At 31.1% G+C, this 22,094-nt stretch overlaps 1 protein-coding gene across 3 annotated transcripts in view; it reads left to right on the top strand.

The window, feature by feature from the left end:
* LOC126737876 (cytochrome b5 reductase 4) overlaps positions 1-22,094 on the top strand; it is a 162,783-nt gene that overhangs the window by 79,461 nt on the left and 61,228 nt on the right. Inside the window, exon 1 of one of the 3 annotated variants that reach the window (XM_050442955.1) lies at positions 10,398-10,417. The exons of the other annotated variants lie outside the window; for them this stretch is intronic. The gene's annotated coding sequence lies outside the window, so the exon portion shown is untranslated. Of the gene's footprint in view, positions 1-10,397; positions 10,418-22,094 lie in introns of those variants that run through there. 3 annotated transcript variants of the gene reach the window in all.

The following is a 22,094-nucleotide window of genomic DNA, read 5'->3' as shown; positions in this document are numbered from 1 at the left end:
TAAAAAAATACTGTGTTTAGTTGTTGGTACTTTACCATAGATATTGATAGTTTTAATGTGGTAATAATTCTTTTGAAGTCAGCATAATGATGCTCTTTTTGAACTGAGCCCTGGAAAATGAATCGAGTCTTTAGTAGTCATCATTGGTTATAAGGAATTTTACATCTTAAAGGCTCTTAAATTAGATTGAAGCTGGTATATTGGTAAAATCATACTTCATTTAAATTGGATACCAAAAACTACAAATAAGGAAGGTTAAACATTGTAACTGCAAATAATATTAAGTTTGTCATAATTAATATAATTTTTTATTAACTTTACGAGAAAATCTGATTGATTTAAATTAGGACGATTAGCTAGCCATTAAATTACCCCAGGCCTCTTTAGGCAAATATTGCATCAGTTATATTTTTGATTAAATAATCTTAATTGTTAGTCGTTGAGAAGAATCAAGAAGAATGTTATTTATTTGAGAAAACTCAGATTAGGAGGATTTAAATCCTAAGAAATACAAACCATCTCAAAGAGTCTGAATTTTCGTCTTTTCTTTATGAGATTCTATGAAACTGTATTGTATGAAACTGTACACCGTATAAATAGACCTGAAGGTATCAAAATGGATTGAATCGAATGTTTTTTTCCTAATAGTAATGGAATTACGCAGGATTAATTTAAGTTGCCGAAATCTTGGATCCGGGAAACCTAATGAAAGATTCAGCTCTTTCTTTATATACCAGGCTGTTTTTTATTACGTATATTATACTATAGCCTTATAAGATGTGTAATCTGTCTGTTTTCTCTGTTATAACATAGTGAAACAAGAAGAGATATAACTTGTAAAAATTATAATCATTACATGAGTACGATTGTATACCAACCATATGTAGATCATTATGACTTTTAATATTTCCAAACAAACAATATTTGCACTTTATAGTCAACCGTCTATTTCAACTCAAAATATCTCCATTATTTGCTAGGAATTCCAATAAAGTGATTAAAATTGCTGTACCGGAAACCATACGCGGAATTGCAATTAGAGCAGTGATGATCCTGAAAGGAAAAAGAGAATAAGAGAAAAAAAACATTGCGAGAGTTCCGAATGCCTGTGCTCTAATTCTCCGATCTAAGGCAAGAACGCAAGAAAAATCGGATAACATACACTTAAAGACAAATTTTACCACTTTTGCGGGTTTGAACATTAAAAAGTGCTTGGTAGTTTAAAAAGTGAATAAAAATCTTTTTTACTAATGCTATATTTGCCTTATTAGAAAAATTTACATCTATAATAGATGAATAACAATTTAATCGAACTTTTTCAATAAAAAATCTTATGGTGTAAGTATATCCAAAATATAGACGTAGGGATAACAACGAACCATATAACTCGGAGGCTAATCGTTCTTTGAGGCAATAAACATCGGTCGTTACGATTTTACAAGGATTTAGCCCGGATAAGGAGGATCTTGTCGGGAGAATGTAGTGCTGTAATATCGATTGAATTTGGGGATAAAAGTTGATAGACTTTATCGGTAACGAGAATCTCAATAGTTATAAGTTAGTTTTGGTAGGTTATAAGCTTTTGAACGGCATTTCGTATAACAGTGAAGGGCGGATTAAACGGTAAAGTTGAATTAGGTTATATAGAAAAACGAATACGAAAATGTTATTCAAATTCAACATTTGTAAGTAGACTGCTAGGCGTATTCAATATGCCCGATTAATTAATAATACATTTGAAATAAACATTGTCATATATTGACATCAATTAGAAAAATGATACTGATTTACAGAATTAAATCATTTGGCAACAATGTTAGCCCTATAAGCCACAAAATGGTGCTAAGAATGGTTAGAATATTGTCAGAATTGGAGAGACGTTGCTTTAGAAATTTTTGGAGGTAATTCGAGAAATTCGATTTTTACACAGGGACAAGAAAAATAAGTTTTAGTAACTGTAAGCTTTTAACATGTAGTTGTTGTGTATCAGTCAATGAATTAATTTAAAAGGAATAAATTTTAAGAGAAAACATTTTCTTTTTACGAATATTGTTCAATTAAAATAAAGTTATTATGTAAAATTTCAAATTGGAACCAGTGTTCGTATATATTGACGGAAATGTGAAAAATTATGCATATGAATACTAAAATAAAATATTTCATTCAACAATTTCATTTAATCTTGTTGCTTGCATACCAGTATTTCGGTATATATCCTCAAAAAACTAGACTTTGAATAAAATTATGAAAAGACACACTAATATTCTACTTTATAGTGTCAAACGAAAATCCTTGATTTTTCTCTTTGCTCTAAAGAAGACATAATATAGGCCGAAACGTTGGCAATAAAGGGAAAAGACTATGAAAGATTTAAACGGCTTGGATTTTACTTGATCCCACATCCAACTTAACCCTTAAAACTCAAAACAACTAAACTGGGTCACTAAAATAACATATTTAAAGAACATAGTTTTTTTAGATATTTTTTTTAGGAGTTTTAAAACTGGAGCAGATAAGAAAATGAGACTTTTTTTTTTTATTTGTAAGGGTTAAGGTAATTGAAAAATGCTGATCTAAAGTTACACTAATCTCAAGAGTAGAAGATGTAAGTTTTTTATTCATTATTAAATGACTTTTACCTAAATTCATTAACCATTGAATTACTGATAAAATTGTGAAAATAAGGCAACAAGTTTTAGCCTCCCCAAGGAATAAATGAAATTATTATTGTAAATTGAGAAAAATATATTTGGCAACGATACCACGACTCTTTACGAGGTATCTCGAGACTGCTTAATTAACAACTTGCACTGTTAATAGTTTGTTTGTGTGCTGTTGCCATATTGACTTAATCGATCTGGAAAAACGGTACTGATTAACACTATTTACTTATTACTACAATTAAAACCAATTGCTTTAAAGTATGTGTAAGAATGCAGGTAATTATATATTAATAATAGTAAAATTAATAGGTTTACAACTAAATGACAAAAATTTGAACGAAAAATATTGTAACGAAATTCGGGAACACACTTTTAATGTCAACGTCAAAAGCACTAACCTAACTCGCCTTGACTGTCGTTTAATTGTTTCCAAGGTAAAAACTGACTAAACAATTAAAACTGAATGAATTGTCACGAAGCGTCCTTTTTAAAACCCGATGGAACAGTTTCGAAATATTTAGAATTATCTTCATTGTTTTTGCCGAAAGAGACCAATTATTTTAGGAGAATATTGACAGTCAAAGCAAGCAAGTATACAAATTCTAGAAAATTAGAACTACAGGGATTTACAATAATATAACCTAAATAACCTAAATTGGGGCCAAAATGGGGCTCTCGAACAAGATGAACAACTTAAAAACTAAACACTATAGATGAAAATAATAAACCAAACGTAAGTAGAACTCTAAAGAAACCCTACGAATTACTTTAACTACAGAATACTAATAAAATTGTACAAAAACTAGCAGAATAATTAACGTATTTACATTTTCATAATAATATTATAAAAATATATTATATATATTAGGTGTACGAGGACTTTAATATAAAACAAATAACTCTGAGTGACTTTATAGTTATAAAGATTGTGTTTATCAAAATATTTTATTACATTCTCTTAAATGATATTTATATAGTATTTAATAAAAAGATATAAAATAAAAATATTTTCTTGTCCACGAAATTAGTGTTTAAAAAGGTTATGTTAGTTTTTGAAGACCAATCTTCCAATTAATTTAGGATATCTGCTAGAATAGTTAAGTTAAAAAAGGAATATTTTATAAACCATTACGAAAATCGAGAGTTTGGATGCAAATATTAGTGAGGCAATTAGATCACCATCTTCATCAGAGGACATTTCTCAACATGAAACATGGGAAATCGGTCAGAATGCTGACATATCGGATATCAATGATGAAGTGGTTAAGTTAATAGTAATAATAAGGTTAACGAATTTACGAACATTTCTAAAAATATAGAGACCAGGGATTTACTCTATAATAAACTATAATATAAATCAAGATGCACTAAGGCCAGATCCGAGAACTTTAACACACAGTACTTTTCAGTCAATTGACTTAAGAATTGGAAAATATTGATACTGTGGACTAAAAATTTAACTTCAAATATGACATCAATATGACAATAGCTCTTTAAAATGCATATCATTATTATAAATATAAGAGCTTTACCTATATACAATAGTTCGAGAATTGAATATTGGCCAATATTGTGCAATATCTACGAAATATCAAAAAGAAAGCCAATAATAACTGGGTTTCATTTATTGTAGGCCAAAAAAGGCTGCTAGTCTTGAAACTTACTGCGTCCCTTTATAAGCTGTTAAGCAATAAAATGAAACAAATTATAAATGAAGGAGTTTTTATTAACTAGTTAACAAAAACTAATAAAAACTAAACAAAAAACCAGAAACTAATAAAAATTGTCTTAAAATTGTCACAAGTATGCGTTTTCTGAAATATAAAACCTCTTTATTTCAGGTGTCGCAAACTTCCATGCTAAAGAGGGTTATTTCAAGCGTATCACAATTGTCTAATAGTCAAACACCTCACTTACTATGCTTTTCCTTAGAACTGGATGTGAAGCTCGGACAAATGAATGCTTTAGGAATAAACAGTATGGTAAACATCATTGTTTTGATTCGCCTCTGACAGAACTTCCTATAGATTCGTCTCTCTAGTCTAGTAGATTTAGGCCTAATGATAAAATATTTAATTGATTGGTGGAATGGCAGTTTTAATACTAACCTAATAATGCTATTAGGACATCAAGTTAATGTGTATATTTTTACTGAAATATGTAGAGCTTACGTTCTGGGTTATTTAAAAGACAGAGTTTTGCATATTTTTATATTACATTACTGTAGTAACACTAAGAAAAGTTCTAGCACCAGATTTTCTTGATAGTAAACTACTTCCTCTAATACAGTTGCTGAGAAAGAATTACTGAACTTGACTCCCATAATACCCAGCTTAAAAATAAAAAACGCCAATGGTCGCGTGTTTGCACGAACATTTAATGCGACATTATCATTAAAAAGTGAATAAATGGCTATAAGAACAATAAAATCATCAAACACACAAAACAGTCGTGCAAATATTTCCACTTGGCTCCGTCGAAATAATATCTCACCAAAAACAACTGACCTTTGAATTTTACACCTATGAAGGCGTCATCTATTGAGTGTTGATAGCGTTTGCGAAAATGCGAATAAAACCATTATGTTTAAAGCGGATTCTTATGTTATATTAGTGCTCCTTATAAAATTAAATAGATTTATTTAATGACGCTATTTTTTAATGACTGATTTATTTAGGTTTATTTCCGCCATGTTGGTTTTTACGAATTAAATGAGGTGTATATGAAATTTTAAGAAAAACTTAGGATTCAATTTGTCATATATTTAATTTATTTATGTATATAATTTAAATGAAGGGCAAAATTGAGATGAAAAAAGGCATTTTTTTAATCTTAATTTGAACATATTTATTTGGCTCACCCCAAGTTGTTAGTAATCCGAAGGGACATTAAAAATGAGCAATATATGCAATATAGAAATATGTCCCAAATTTATCAGTAAAATTCGTTGCGCAAGAAAATATTCTCCCGGAGAACTCTAAAATAATGTTTTTCTATATAATAATTATTATAGGTATAATCAACTCAAAAGCCTATCATGGCACGGTGTTGTTTTCAATTTTGCCATTATCTTATAAATTTTGTTAGTTTTACTAATCTCTGATTGTGATAAGATAATATAAGCTGAATAAAAATTGATGTTTATTAAAATATATATTTTTTTTTATAAGTATATTTACAAATGTCTTATAAGTTAGTAGTTATAATTTAAAAAAATGACTCCTGCACCGGAATATTTTCCTTTATCGAATGGTGTCATAAAATATACAGAATATAATTTAATTAAGGAATTATTATTTTTTATGGAAAGTGAGAGTTTTAGGCAACCATATCGACGAGGCTCTACTGAAATACGAAAAACAGCACGTCTAATAATAAAGATAATAATCCCTTCCCATTAGTAACTCAAAAGCATCTATGGGAATCGACCGTTCGTCTCGGAATTCCCATTTCATCTCACTTAAGCTGTTCCGTTATATATGTGATATGGCCCATCATATCGCATTTCTGCCACGATTTGGCCCATTGTATGAAATTATTATAATCTCGGGAATCATCTTCATATGATAGGGCTGAAGCGGCTTGATCCTAAGGGTTTGGTCCCGGTCCTAATGTGAAAAGGGTTTTGCAAATTGCAACTTCATGCAAGAAGCAGACTCCACGCCGGCTGACGTGAATTAAATTTACATTTTGGATATAGGAGCTGGTTTGGAATATTTATGGAAAGTAGTGCGGAGGCATACGCGGAATTACCGAGAAATGTACATATATGATTTAAGAATAAAAGCCCTTTTGTTTCGAGTGGAGGTATTTAGGTTTATGGCTTATTATTATGTATGGGGTTTGAAATATTTTTAACTAGCTTTCTATGATTTATTATGTTCTGTTTTTTGTTCGTTGCTTCTTTTACCATTCTCTTCACTTTAACGTCAATTTAAAATGTCTTATTTAAAAATTTCTTCAATATGTAGGGTAACTGGCAATCTGGCCTTTATTTTGAACCGAATATTTATTTTATGTAATTTTTTAAACTTTTATTTTAAATAAATCCTGCCCCTAATGGAAATACCACATTATTTCATAAATATCGAATATTTATTAGATACAATTAAGTGTATATGTATATATATATATGTATATATAGTATATATAAAAAAATATAGTTTTGCCATGAAAAAGCTTTTAACGTACAAAACACGCTTTAACATTGACTAGCTAATAAATGCTTTTTATTGACGAGAGCAACTCTATAATAACCCTTTTAATATTGCCCAGTTATAACCTAAAATTAAATTTGTAACAAGGAAATAAAGTATTTTAATTGTATAGCCAGTATTTATTAGTTAAACCAGGCGCTATACCAGTCTGGCTAATGAAGATTTTGAATGCGGATATGAATGTATAAACTTGCAATAATAAATCTAAAGGGAGAAAACGAATTTTTTCATCATATTTTTTAAAAGCTTTATGTAGTTTTATTATTATAGTTGGCTTTATATTATATTCAGAACAAAGTAAGTAGGTAAATGTACATATATCCTAAAACCCTTACGTGGCATACTCCTAAACTGACTCATCAGGACCCGTCTGAAGTTATTCAGACGTCATAAGCAGAAGAGGGGACAATTTAAAAGTTTTTTTGTTGATGTGAAAGGTATATAAACCCTTTCTTTGACGAACACAAAAAAAGTTTTTCTTTAATTCTGTAATAAAATCTTTATATACCAGAGAAGGAAGCGTCCGAATTTTTTTGAAGAGAAAATTACATAGAAATTATTAATTAGGAGAGAAATGTTTCTGATAAATGAGAAGAGCTTTTTGAGTTGTATTAAATCTTTTAATTCCAAACAACGTTTTTGTATAAATAAGTGTCCTAGAGATACTTAGATAGATTACTGCAATGTATTACAGATTACTCAGAGATGTACTATGGTATATATACTATAGGTACGTATGAAAAATATATTTGTCATATGTAAATAAATTTTATAAAGAATTTGAGAGCTCTGTCAAAGTAGTAGTGTTTTTACTGTTCGCTAGGTATGAATTAAAACAATCAGTGCCCGAAAATAGTTAATTGATTTACTTACACTATTGTACACGATCATTTAAGAACTACTACTAGAAATGTGTATTTTCACTATATTTATTGACTACTATTTATTTTTGGTTTAAATATCGCCTATATTTAAATATTCCGAACTGCACTGCACTGAACTGTCAACTGCTTATAAGCGGCGTCGCAGCTCCTCATATACTCGGCAGAATACTGTCCGGAAGATTCCATGCTTCCCCAGAGATATCACAACAGCTGGTATTGGGGGTGGCAATATTTTGCATACTCCCTAAGCTCACGTCGTCCCGAAATGATTCCCAAGATGGTAGAAGTCGATGTCGGTTGAAGGCTTCTCTATTGCAACTGAACCTTTTGTAGAAATAACAATTGACATTTTTCTTTTGAGAACAATGTTGGGGAATATAACAGCACACCAAAAATTGACCGCCTGTAGAGCCGAAGACTACTTCTAATATGCTGCAAATCATCATCCTATCCAGGTTATCGAGTCCACATGCGAGTTTGGGAATTGCTAGGCTTCTCAGATTTTCGGCAAGCAACTCCTCACTTAGAGAACACAAATCGCCTCCAAACGTTCTTATAGGTTTGAAGTTGCGGTAACAACCCTTAAGGTTATAGATTCAAACAAAATTTGGGCACCTTAGTAGCTGTCGCTTTCCTAATTCAAAATTTCGTTCTGAATGTAGCACCAAAGTTACACCAAATCGGCCGATCCATTATTTCATTGAGGCGTCGAGGTTAGTAGACGCTTCCTGGTTTTGTAGAAGGTAAACCTCAACTAATTTGCTGCAGTAGATCATTACAACCATGATGTACTTATTTTCTGCGTATAATTCGGAAAACGGAGCAGTAACGTCAAGGGCTATCCTTCAAAGAGACTTTTTACGTTGTACTGATGCATCAAAGCCTTTTGCTTTCTCTGCGATGCATTACTTGCCCCACATACGACGCATTTCCTGCACTAGTCCCTCACGTCTTATTAATTAGTTAAATCTTTCCCTCACTTTAATAAGGGTCTCTCACCAAGGTGTGGTTCTGACACACCGGCATGGATTTTTTGTTTGGATATTTTTTTGACTATTTGTAGGATTATACGGGTATTTGTAGAAGCGCTCTATCGCGAAATAGTCACGCACTGACTTGGACAGCGTCTTACTGAAATAACCAATGACTTTGTTTTCTGTTTTTCGGCCATCCTGGATTTGGAACAGGATGGCTCGATGGATTTGCATTTTCGTTCTCCTTTGGTCAGCCTGGTCAATGGTTTTGCGATGTTGGCAAATCCCCCCATATAGCGTCGATAGTAAATGCATAGCTCCAGAAGCTGCGTAGCTCAGGCTTATCTTATGCTCACCCAGATACTACACAGCCCTTTGAAACAGATGATTTTAACAAGAGATTTCGTTAGACTGAACTCTAGTCTAGAACCTCGAACCCTCATGAACACGTCTTCTAGATGAAGACATTATTGTAGTAGGAAAATCATTTGAGGATCACATATTAAACCAAGTTACTCTACGCAGAATCTGGTCTAGCTGGTTTTTTTTTAGCAGTCCCACCGGTAAGGAGTCCACAGCCATATTGCTGAAACCGCAGAGCAGTGTCCTAAGACCATGCCCTTCTTTAACAGCACAAGATAATCATTGACATTTATGACCTCCACAGAAATATTCCTTTCAGCACGTACAAGGGTCTTTCCGACTTCTATATCTCGACCAACAGCTTCGTCAGCGTTCCAGGTTCCAACATGACTATTTTATCAACGAAGCCCTCCAGAACGATCTCACTCTGTTTTGGTATCAAGGGAAGAAGTAGGATTTGAATACTGTAATCCTTCTGATCATGCAAAACAATTTCTTTATCACCTTCTTTTTAGGAGTAAAGCAAAAAACAAACCTGCAAGCTTAACTGAAAGCCCTTCATCATCCTCAATTACCTGCGCCACTATCTCAAATGTGAATTTTCCTATGGTGAACGTGAGGTTTGTTTCACCATGGGTATTGGGATACCCATGGTTACCTGATACCGATGGGTTAACATACTGATCCCCTGTTGTAAACGCCATTTTGATTGCCGAACCTTAGCTGCAGATTTGACTATGTTGGGTCTTATAATTGTTTTTGTCGCATATGTATCCAGCAGCACAGTGCAAACAGTTCCAAAGTTTCCAAGTATTTAAGATCAGCTGCGCTTTATACTGAATTAGCCATGCAAATACAAGCGAGAATTCTTTATAGAGTGCTAACACTCGAAAATATGGCCCATTGTCATAACACACGCGTCAACGAAAGCACTGTTGCTATGATGCTGCGCTTGAGGGGTATTTACTTTTACTGAAGCTTCATTATATAAGCAAATTATTGTAGCTTTTTCCCATCTTACTAAATATACGAAGAATGTTTTGATTAATGCGTTTGAAAAGAGCTATTCGATATGCGTGTCCATCAGAAATAATCCTTCTCAATTCCATTTACGGATAAACGTGTTTTCTACCGAACAAGCTATTAACAAAGTCAAATGATTCCAGCTAAAGTTGCCAAATTAAACTTAAATGCCAATTTATAAGTTTTCAGCCAGGCGTGTAATTTAATTTGTGATGTACGAAGTCGAGGCGTATATTCTGCCTGGAATACTAACAACTGAGAAGAGCAAGTATGATCAATATATGTGTGTTCAGGTAACGTGATTTTACTCTGTCTTGCATAACGTAGTAAGTTAAATATATTTGAGGCAAGGGAACAGAGAAATAATTATAAGTTGCGACAGGTATGTCGTATTATTTGTGTTATGGAAATACACACGTAAAGTTTTCGGCTTTACATATGCATAATCTGATAGGATATAAACTTCTTTTATGATCCACTCCATCAAAAATCCATTTTATGCTCTGCAGAGGGCACAAAACCGCTTTAAATTATTCAACGTTTAATTAAAACGGAACAGAAAAATGCTTCTCTCGTAACTTCTAAAGGAAATTTCAATTTTCCCCCAGTAATTTAGTAGGAAAAATAATTGTTTAAAATACACCGCGTTGACAAGTTAAGGCTCTTCCGGATGACCGACAGGCGGCCGGTCGAATGGAAATGCGATTGACGTTGACTTTAATTAAAATTTGTTTAAAATCAATATGGGGGTAATGTGTATGTGGTACATTGTTTGGAATACTGGTATATTATTACCGCACCGCTGGGTTTACGTGAAAGTGTTATGGAAGTTTTCAGGTGTGCTATCTCGATCATCTGTGGCCACTTTGCCTGAAAATTAAACAACAAAATTGAAAGTTTTGTAATTTTGTTTTCAATCTCAATAATTTTATGTGATAGCTCACTGAGTTTAAGTGGATTCCTTTCACTAATTTAGGTGTTAATTATCTTGAAAAGTGAGATGAAGGTAAGAACTGAGGAATAACTTGGTGTACTTATCAGAGCAAATTGGTAGGGACAATTTTTTTTTATCGATTTCGATCGAAAGGAAATCAATGATCGAAATTAAACAATGAAGGAAGTTGCTGATCCTAAATATATTAATTTGCTTCTCTTATTTTGTCGTTGAAGAAATTCTTTATGAACACCGGCGGTTCCCTGCACTGCGGTCTGCTTGTTTTGCTTTGTAGAATTGATAAATTATAAATATCAAAAATCTGTGATAGAGTGAACTTTCTTCCTCTTTTATATGTACTCTATTAGTAAAACAACCTTTCTCGCTTGGTAGAAGTATTTTAGGACAAATATTCATTATCAATTAAACCACCCAAATAAGTCCTTATTAATAAGTCAATGCTATCAGTATGATTTTACCACTATGGAAAAATTAGATATTGATGATGGTTCAACTCGCCTTTTATCCAAATCAACAATGAACACCAGCAACAAAAAGCAAAAAAAAATGGTTCGAAATCAAGATTTAGATAAACTTGCAAGAACTGGATTTTTGGAACTGTCCGTATAAGATAATCCACTAATGTGGATTCTAATTTCAAAAATTAAAAGAAAATAAGAAGTGAAGTGGAAGATTATCATGCTGAGACTTACGCACTATGATATGATTAAGTATATGTGCTATGATCCATTTTCGTTTAAAGGAAATATAAGGAAGCAGGAGCAACTTATAAATAAATTATCAAGGGTAACATTAACATTCAAGTTTCATATTTCAAGATGTTCAATATTCAAGATGGTTGTCCAAGGCCTTTAGATTAAAATTATATCATGAAATCATTTTTTCCTTATTAAAGTTTTATATTAAGAACAATTGCATTGGTTGAGTTTGATTATTAGATATAAAAAAATAAAATTTATAGGAGTTTTTAGTAAATTAGGTAGAGGTTCCTATTTATTTTTGTTCGCTGAATCACAGTATTGTTTTCTTTAAAAATTAGAAGATTTTGGTTTGTTTTTTAATTCTGAGTTTAATATTTCTGGTATAGAAAATTTTAAAGAATTTTTTGACTTTATAAACTCTATAAAAATTTCTTTATTCCACATTGCGAATCTTTTTTTTAATATCTTAACTTTTGAATAAAATTATATGTCTTTCCACAGTAAGAAAATAGTTTAACAGTATTTAAGATTAGCTGCGCTTTATACTGAATTAGCCAAGCAAACGCAAGCGAGAATCCTTTATAGCGTGATAACACTCGAAAATATGCTCCATTGTCACAAATCTCTATCTATTTGGTTGGCTTGGTAATAAACGAGATAATAAATAAATGTATTGAAACTCGAGTTTTGATAGAAATAAATAAAAATCTAGGGCAGACGTTTCCAGGACATGATTTACCTTCCAAACAAAAAAAACCATGACGTGGTTCAGGATGAACACTATCCAGCTTTTATACTATTCAGTTTCTGAAGGGTTTGAGTTGCCAATACTGAATCTAATCCAGTAGAAACTGACTTGAAAAACAAATTATAAGAAAAACTTTAAAGGGAGAAAATATTAACTAGTCAACTCTGTATATGGGTCTTAGCATGCAAATGTCATGAACCGGTATCCAGATACTAAAATTTTATAGGAATTTGGATATTACTGATATTTTGGGAAAAAAAGTGCGTCTCCTTTTGATGGATGAAATATCAGAAATATCTGATATATGTGGCTTTAATCAAAGAACATCTGCAGGTGGTGTCTTAATTGACATACCAATCAATTTTATTGATTTTTGGTATTCAATATGGTTATAGAAGATCTTTAGACTGAAAATATCATGAATGCATTTTTCTTGTTAAAATTTTGTATTAACAAAACTGCTTTGGTTGAGTTTGAATATTAGATATAAAAAAATAAAATATATAGGAGTTTCTAGTAAAATATGTAGGGGTTTCTATCTATTTTTCTTCAATTATTCACAAGGTTGTCTTCTTTTGAGAATTAGAGATTTTGGCTTGTTCTTTAATTCTCAATTTAATATTTTCGAAATGGGAAATTTTAAACCTTTCTTTGACTTTTTAAACTCTATAAAATTTATCAATACCACATTGCCAATCTATTTTTCAATATCTTAACTTTTGAATAAAAATACATTTTCTTAGTAAGAAAGTTCATTTCTATAGTAAGAAAATAGATTAACATTATTTAAAATCAACTGTACTTTATACTAAATTAGCCATGCAAACACAAACAAACGAAAATCTCGTACAGAGGCAGGATAAACTCAAAAATGTGTTCCATTGTCACAAATCTCTGTCTATTCGGTTCGCTTGGCCATAAACGAGATAAACTTATCCCCAAAGGTATTGCAGCTCGCGTTTCGATAAAAATAAATAAAACCCCAGAGCAAACGTTTCCAGGACATGATTTACCGTCCAAACAAAAACGAAATCTACGGCGCGGTTCAAGGGTGAGCACCAAACATAAACAGTTTCCTTTATTTTCTCTAAAAATAAAATAAATTATGTCTTTCCAGATAGGATGTGTAAGGGAAGTTCCGCTAACAAATTCTCCATTCTGATAAAACGCTCGGGAAGAGAAAATGTACAGCATTCCTGGAGCATGTTCGTTTTCTAAAACGAAACCGTTTTATCTTCAAAACGAGGTCGTATTTTAGTAAATATTGGTTTTATTAATGGTTTTTCTTTATTGTATTAATTATTGCATTCTGCCTTTGTGCCGATCAGCGGAAAATTGAATAATCTATCACAATCCGGTGAAAAAACGAGGAAAAGCGGAAGTGAATCTGGAAAATGAAAAAGGATGTCCGACAAAGAGCTATTGATTGCCCTCAGTGGAAATGCTTTTTTGCTATTAGCCGAGAAAAAAAAACTAAGGGGAACAGGAAAAAGCTATTTCTTTTGGATTTAGGTGGCTTGCGCTAGTTGACTTTCATTCGTAGGGTGATGTCAGCGTTTTTTTATTTAGCACATCTGTGAAAACGATTATTGTAAGTAAGGTAAAGAGTCTAGTATGTATATAATATGAGAATGTCACAAACATTTTGAACAAAAAAGCATAACCTAAAAATCGGCCAGAGTCGTCGTGACTCGTGCTAGCATTGTTGCCATATAATGTGAAAAATAGCGCAATCGAAATTTTAAATAATTTTTGGTATTGTAGTTCTTATACTAAATCAATTTGTTATTATTTGTCTTTTTTAAGGAAAAAAATATTAATCTCTGAGACTTTTTATATAGTATTCTGTTTATTTCTGTTCTGTTTAGATCGGGTGATTTTGGAACAAAATCTGAAGGACCTAAAATATGTGCCTTGAAACATTTACTATAAAAAACCAATTATATCTAAAATCTGCTCTTATATCCCAGACTGGTGATACTGGTATAAAACATAAAATGGTCAGAAAAAATACCAACATTTCGAGCCTGAATTAATAAAACGTTTCAATCTTTATTTGGTTGTTTTTTGTAATTCTATTTTTAAGTAAGTCTAAGTTTAAAATGTGAACACTGAAAGCTGGATTAACTTTTAACTCTGTAATTTCATGTTTGTTGTTGTTAAATCATTCTTCAGTTAATGCCTCTAATACGATTTAAAACTGAGTATCTTTTTAGTCCGGTTTTTTTGTTATTAAGGTATTTTGCTTCAAATAGTTGTGCTTTTTTTTTAAATTTAGTAAAATTTTTTTAAATTTATATACTTTTGTAAATTTAAATGTCAAATGTGAATACAAGTAACAAACGATTCTGGGGCATATGCAATTTTTGAAATGTCTAGTCATAAGTCCTATTTTTAAATTTTAAATATTACAGCCATAAACATCCGCTTATATACCCCCTCACTATAATAACTCATAATGCATAAGCAGGAAGTTGACAAATTTCAAAATTTATGCTCTGAAAAAAATTTATGAATGTTATGCAGTTTTATGCTTAAGTTATGCATTAATTAAGTTAATTAAGCTTATGCTTATATATTCAATTAAGATTTGTGAGTTTTGCATTACTAAAAGTTGTATAAACACGGCCTTTATTTCTAATATAGGAATTATATATATAATATCATATTTTAATGTTGCTTCTAAAAATACAGGTGGAATTCGCACTAAACTAATGAATATTCGCTACTCTTCCACACACTGTGATTATGGAATTATAGCTTTCACCGAAAGCTGACTAGATCTGATCAACTTATAATTTTAAGGGTGTAATCGTAATCAAATTGCTACTGGTTTGGAGAGAGATGAAAATCGACTGTATTATTTTGGCAATAAATAGTACAGTCATCCTTTTCCCTAAAACTCATACATGACCACATTGACATAATCGGCTCCAAACGTTTATTCTGGAATAAATGTATTATTATAATCGTCATCCTGCTTTTTAAATGACCTTGAGCCAGTTTATCACTTCTTAATATTGCAAGATTCACCATATGACCTTAATGTCGCTGAATATGGTAATTACGTAGAACACTTTTATCCACCAAATTAACGAGGCTCATTAACATCCTAAATTCTCATAATTTCAACATCACAAGAAACTTCAAAAATACCTTGCTAGATCTTCTACATTTTAATGATGCTCAATTTAGTGTCAAGGAAGTCATTTACCTGATCAGCAAATCAGTTCCACATCACCCATTTCTTCTAATTAACATTTACTCAACAACTTACAGTAACTAAAAATGCTTCACAAGGAAAATATTGGAGATATAGAATATAAAACATATTGAAAAAACCAAATTTTATTAGTTTATATTAGGAATTGTTGTCTACGGACTGGTCACCTAATTATTAAGACACCGAATTAATCTTAGATTACGATGAGATCTATAAATTCCTATTTACCAGTTATAATAAGACAACACATGTATCAAAACTGAAATCATCTCTATGGTGCACTGCTGGAATTAAAAAGAATATTCACCTAAAAAGCACAATTCATTGGCGGTATCAAAATCATAGACATTACCATCTATCAGGATTTTTTTTACAATTTGTTTAGCCTCAAATTAAAAGAGATATTGAAGTCTCACCTAAACAATTTATACTCCACGCAGAACAACGAGTCAAAGTTAATCCAAACAAATTTTGATCATATTTAAGCTCTAAACGATCGGGTTCTACTTAAATCCCAAATGCTATGGTATACAATGATCATCTAACACATCGCCGACACTTAACAAATTATTGATGCTTTCTCCGAGTTTAAAAAAAAATCGTTTATTCCCACTAACTCTTTCCCAATTACTTCCTCGGATTATACTGTGAACATACAACATACAATGAAGTATATATTTTTATTATTTAAATTATAAAATAGGTAATAACCCTATAAAGCCAAACGATTTAAACAAAGTTTTTGCATCCAAGCTTGAGTATTTTTTGCATTATCCTGCAAAAAACTTCACCCCTCTGGATGTTAAGCATGAGGCGTTTCAAGAAAAAATAATTTAAAATATCACTATACTTTGCACTGTTAATAGTGCTATCAACTATACAGAGAAGCGTAAATACTAGGGTGAAATATTGCTCCCTAAAACCAATATTTTAGTGGACAATTTGGAAATTTCAACACTAACATTTTCTCTTGACAGATTTTATGATGGTTTACATTAATCTGGAAACCACTCTCGTCGAATATATACATATTTTTGAAGTTGTCTCCTGGAAAACGTTGATAAAAGTCCATTATTCAATGCTTTTGTCGAGGTTATATGCAGGGATCTTTCTTGGTTTTCTTGATATGTCTGATAGCCTTGCTTTTTCAGTACCATGCGGATAGTTTCTGGAAACACATTTATTCTTCGTTGATTTATAAATATACTGATCAGTTTTCGAAATCCTAGGCTTTAATTTTGTTTTCCTAAATTCACTACAGCGTCTAAATTTTTCCCACGAATCTTACGTGGTCTTCCCGAAACTGATCTATGTCCTATATATATACCAGTTTCTATCCTCTTTATTGTCATAACCTGCACTTGATACTATATTATGTAATTTCTACCTGTCAACATTGTTTCTCGAAAGGGGGTACTACTATTTCAAACTGCCACGCTGAATCTGATATTTATTTCTCAGCATTACGATTTTGCTTCTGGAGTTCCTCAGGGTTGAGTTCTTGGCCTTTCTTGTTTGATATCTTTACTAATGAGGTGTATAAACAGCTCAGCTCTCTAGGTTTTCTATATGGAGATGACTCCAAACTTCTTTACAGTATTAATTTTATCAATAACTGCCTAATTCTTCAGAATGATCCAGAGTCTTTAACTGGTGCAATTTAAGTAAACTGGAGATGAACATTGATAAATTCCAAGTGCTGTCATTTACTCTTAAAACTAGCCTTATTGTATGCAACTATTCCATAAAAAATAAATCGCTACTTAGATCTGAATATTTCAGGGATCTTGGCGTAACCTTTGATAATAAGCTCACTTTTATCAAACATTATGAAACCAGAAATCATCTAGAACTTTTGTATTGATTACCAGATTAAGCCGAGGATTTTAGGATATTGATACACTTAAAAAACTATTCTGTCTCTAAAATTCCAAATCTTGAATATGTCTCAGTCGTGAGACATATTTACATATAAACATGAGGCAGTGTTTTTTATGTGTTGCAATGATGCAGACTCTCTTGAGGGAACATGATTCCGACAGTGCCTGATGCTTTTCTTTAATCTGAAATAATTTTGTTTGTAGTATTGATACTGCTTTAAAATTGGTTTAATAACTGTTAGGCAGTGTAACAATAAATAAATAAATATTTATTTTATTTTTAAGTCCAAGTCATGAATATCATATGTAAACTTAATTTTCTGGTAAAGTTATTCGAAGCACTTTTTAAAGATATTTTGTGAAGATTACTAGACTATGAAGTAACTTGCTTCCAGTCATAATAAAATACTTCGTTGCGTGCATTTCACTACTCACATCTTTATCAAGTTTTCTCATACCGCTTATAAATTTAACGCAATAAATTTTGAATGTACTGAACCCATCTTGAATTGCTTGCGAAGATGCATGAACCATATACAACATCACAATAAGCGAAATGAGGTAGCACAAGAGTATCACATAAAACTTTCCCTAGATCTTTATTAAGAAGCTGCCTCTGACTAAAGTTGCTTCAGGTTAAAAAAGGCCTTCTTGATATATTGATAAATATGCTTACTAAATCTCAATTTACCATCCAAGGCTATTGCAAAATTGTTAGCCACATTAGTATATTTGATCAGTTGACCATGTACCCGATAAATGTGTCCCCTAGACTGCATCTTCCAAAAAGAAGCATCTTAAATTTACTATGGTATAAACATAAGCAGTGGTTTTTACTTGAAATAATTAAGATTAGTTAGAAAAATCAAAATTAAATTTGTGTGTTTAGGCATAAGGATGAACTGATATGTATACAGGGTATAGAATAGAATAGATCGTTGTGGTACATTCCAAGAGAGACTCAAAGCAGAGGATTTCATCCCATTAAGCTTCACCGACTTAGTACGGAATGTCAAGTACAATCTGATTCGAGACGGAAAGATCTCATCAAAATTTAGAAATTCGAGCATTGTCAGTAATAGAAAGTGAATTTATTTATTAAATTTAATTTATAATAGTGATTTTATTTATCAAAGGCCTAAGAATAATCGAGAAAATAGCAAACTATGCTCTAATCTAAGTATGTTTTAATCTGACTTTTTAAAACTCTTTCTAGTATCTTTGAAGTAAAAATTTTAATATTAAATTTTCCAGTTTTTACTTCAAAAATCTTCTATTTTATTTTAAGATTTTAATTTTTTTTATATTTTTGAAATTCTATAATATCACTATTTTTATAACTATTTTTCTTTAAATAAATAGATATTAAAATAATTAAAATTTTTAAATACTAAATGCTACCTGCTGAAACAATTTTAATTTTAAATGTTTAAGTCCTTTGGTTAATTTTAATATGAAACTCTTGGATATCTGTATAACCAAATTTTGGTCTATCAAATCGGCGTATTAAATTCTTAAATGATTAAAAAAAAATCAAATAAATCTAAGTCCTAAATCTCTTAACTTTTGTGCAGCGAGAAAAAAATTGTTATTTTTATTATTTTATCTTTAATAACTCATTAGAAACTTTTATAAAATTGAATAGACGTCCTTTAAACATTAAGAGCTATTAGTTGTTTTTTCTTAATAATAAAAAAAACATATCTAAAATACCCATTCATTTTATATCCGAATTTATTTTGTTTTCTTTTTCTCGCCCTACATGCGATTTTTGAGCAAAATTATTAAAATGATTTTTGTACATAGTTAAATTGTTATTATCCGCTATTATTACAGACCCCACTGGTAATTTTATTTTTAAGTATTCTAAATAAAAAAAAATGGACGCTTATAGGGCGAGTACTAAATTCCATAAAAACATCTAAAAAGTATTAAAGCTATAATAAAAAAACTGTTATTAGTATTATAACAGTTTAAGATGTATTAAGTTGATTTTCATCTAATAATATAACATTTTGAATTGATTTTCATACAATATAATACCCTTGTAACGAAATCTCCCTCTATAGAACCTAAACCTTCTCTCAAACAAAACATATCCTAAACACACAAGGCCCTTCATATACGTTTACCATTTTATCACATGACAGAGACAGATATACATACAAACACATGAACAAAAGGTCAAGCATGACAACACAAACTGAGATTTATTGGAAAATTCACCCATTCAAGTCAGCCTTTAAGTAAAACTCTAATTGCATTCCCGTCAGCAAACGACCTCTTTTTAGGATAATAAACGGGCATGACAATGACCTAATTTTATCCCTTTTATTTCTTAATTCCCGACGAAATTACCTCATCCCATATTAATTTGTAAACAGCACCCGAAAAGCAATTTTCTTTTAGGAATAATAAAACAAACCAAATATTTAAAAAGCGTGTTACACGCGAAACTCTTTATTTGACCGAGGGGCAATAAAGAAAAGGAAAATACCATCTCGTTTTAGAAAATACCAAAGGGGGAGCAAATTCAATTATATTTTAATAGAAATCGATCGGGGATATATGGGTTAATTTGTATGCCCTAAGGGTAGCATACCCTTGATAATGTAATAAGTTTTTATACTGCTTAAAATAACCCTCTTAGACAAAAGGGACTGTATCCCGAATTAATTTTCACTGGCTATTAAACATACCATATGTATATTATATCTGACTAAGTAAACTAATTTATGTGGCTCTATTTGTATCCAACCAACTAATACAAATCAAATTATCCTAAATTATCTGCATACCCCAGTGGTCCCTTTGTGCCTTTGAATGAAAATGTTTAAAGATAAAATTATATTTACCAGGTAATTTATGTGTAAAATTATGTTTTGGCTATGGTGTAACTATTTTTTCGATAATGCAATGGGCAAAGTTAATAAAATTTACATTTTTTTACCTTATTTATCCAGACTTCCACTATTTCCAAGATTATTTCTGGCTTAGTTCAATGCAGAAAATTCGTTTACCGAATAATAATCCGTAGTTAGTCATGTCTATTTAATTTACGTGACAGGAATTCACTCAAGATAAGCTCCTGTAAATTTGCATAAAATTACAATTTGTGGCACTCAGTGTCGCATTAATCATAATTTAATATCGCACCGGTGACCTGCATTCAAAATGAAATTTACTATAAAGTCAAGCAGCGTAAAATTGTGACTCCAAAAGTTAAATAATTGATATTAATGGTTATACCTGAAAGGTTAAGACTCCGCGCCGCTCATCTAAGTGATAAGGATTGGCCAATTAATGTCTTGGCGAAACGTTATTAAGATGTTTTGAGTTAAAATCTCCAAGGTGTATTTAATTTATTTTTTTTCAAATTTATATTTATTTCATAGTACTAGAAATACCATTACCAGATAGTCCAGAAATTAAACGATAAAAAAAGAGTAAAATTATTCAATATTTTATCTCAGTCTGAGATATTTTTTCTATGTATTTGTGCAAGTTATATGAAAAAAACGCCAATTTTATTTATCTATTTTATTTATTTATAACTTTTAACAAACAGATAACAGCTATCAGAAAATATGCTCTAAATCTTTATAAAGTTTAATTATTAAAGAAACGATGAAATTGATTTGTTTGCCTAAAGCCTTACAAACTAATGGAGAAATATGCTGAATAATACCATAATTAGTTTTATGAAACGGACAAATATTACATTATCTATAAATATCAAAGCTTTACTGTATCTCAATCGAATAATTAAATATAACAAAAATTTACAAAATAGCATAAGCTTACAGTGAGAGGCCTAAAACACTGCAAATAAGCTTAAGATATAAAGCCACTCATTTCCACTTGTAATTTTCTATTATTAGCGTAAGTTGTCCACTTTTAAAAATGATTAATGGAAAAAAACTACTGAAATATTAAGTCCCAAATTTCGGTTTCAACATCTTTTTAATCAAAATGCAGATATTTTGCGCAAGCTACGCGATGCAACGTACTTAACTACTTTGGACATTAAAAATGCTTGCTGGCAAAGTAAGCTCGAACTATCTTCTAGTCCTTTTACAGCCTTTACCGTACTTTCCAAAGGACTTTTTCAGTTCGCTAGAATGCTTTTTGGTCTGCACAATGCTCGTGCCACCTTTCAGCGTCCAGAACTAGATCAGTTTGTCATTAGGTATCTTGACGTCATTATAATTGAATTCGTGATTATTAAAAAGAACTCTCAAACTCAAAGAATTTCACTTTTACACGTGAACTCATATTTTTTAGTATGTCTTATATATTGGTAAATAAAGGAAGTGACTCCCATTAATCAGTGACATTTGATAAATGCGGTTGAGTGGTGAAAGGAACTAAATACCAGTTAGTTCGTTTTAATACGTAACTTTTAACAACTATCAAGAACAAATGCGGAAGATGACGTGGTTGTCATATTTTGCTGTTATGTG

Source organism: Anthonomus grandis, chromosome 6 (genome assembly GCF_022605725.1).
Source record: "Anthonomus grandis grandis chromosome 6, icAntGran1.3, whole genome shotgun sequence".
NCBI lineage: Eukaryota > Metazoa > Arthropoda > Insecta > Coleoptera > Curculionidae > Anthonomus > Anthonomus grandis.
The sequence above is the reverse complement of the archived record's forward strand: the minus strand, read 5'-3'. Positions and strand labels throughout refer to the sequence as shown.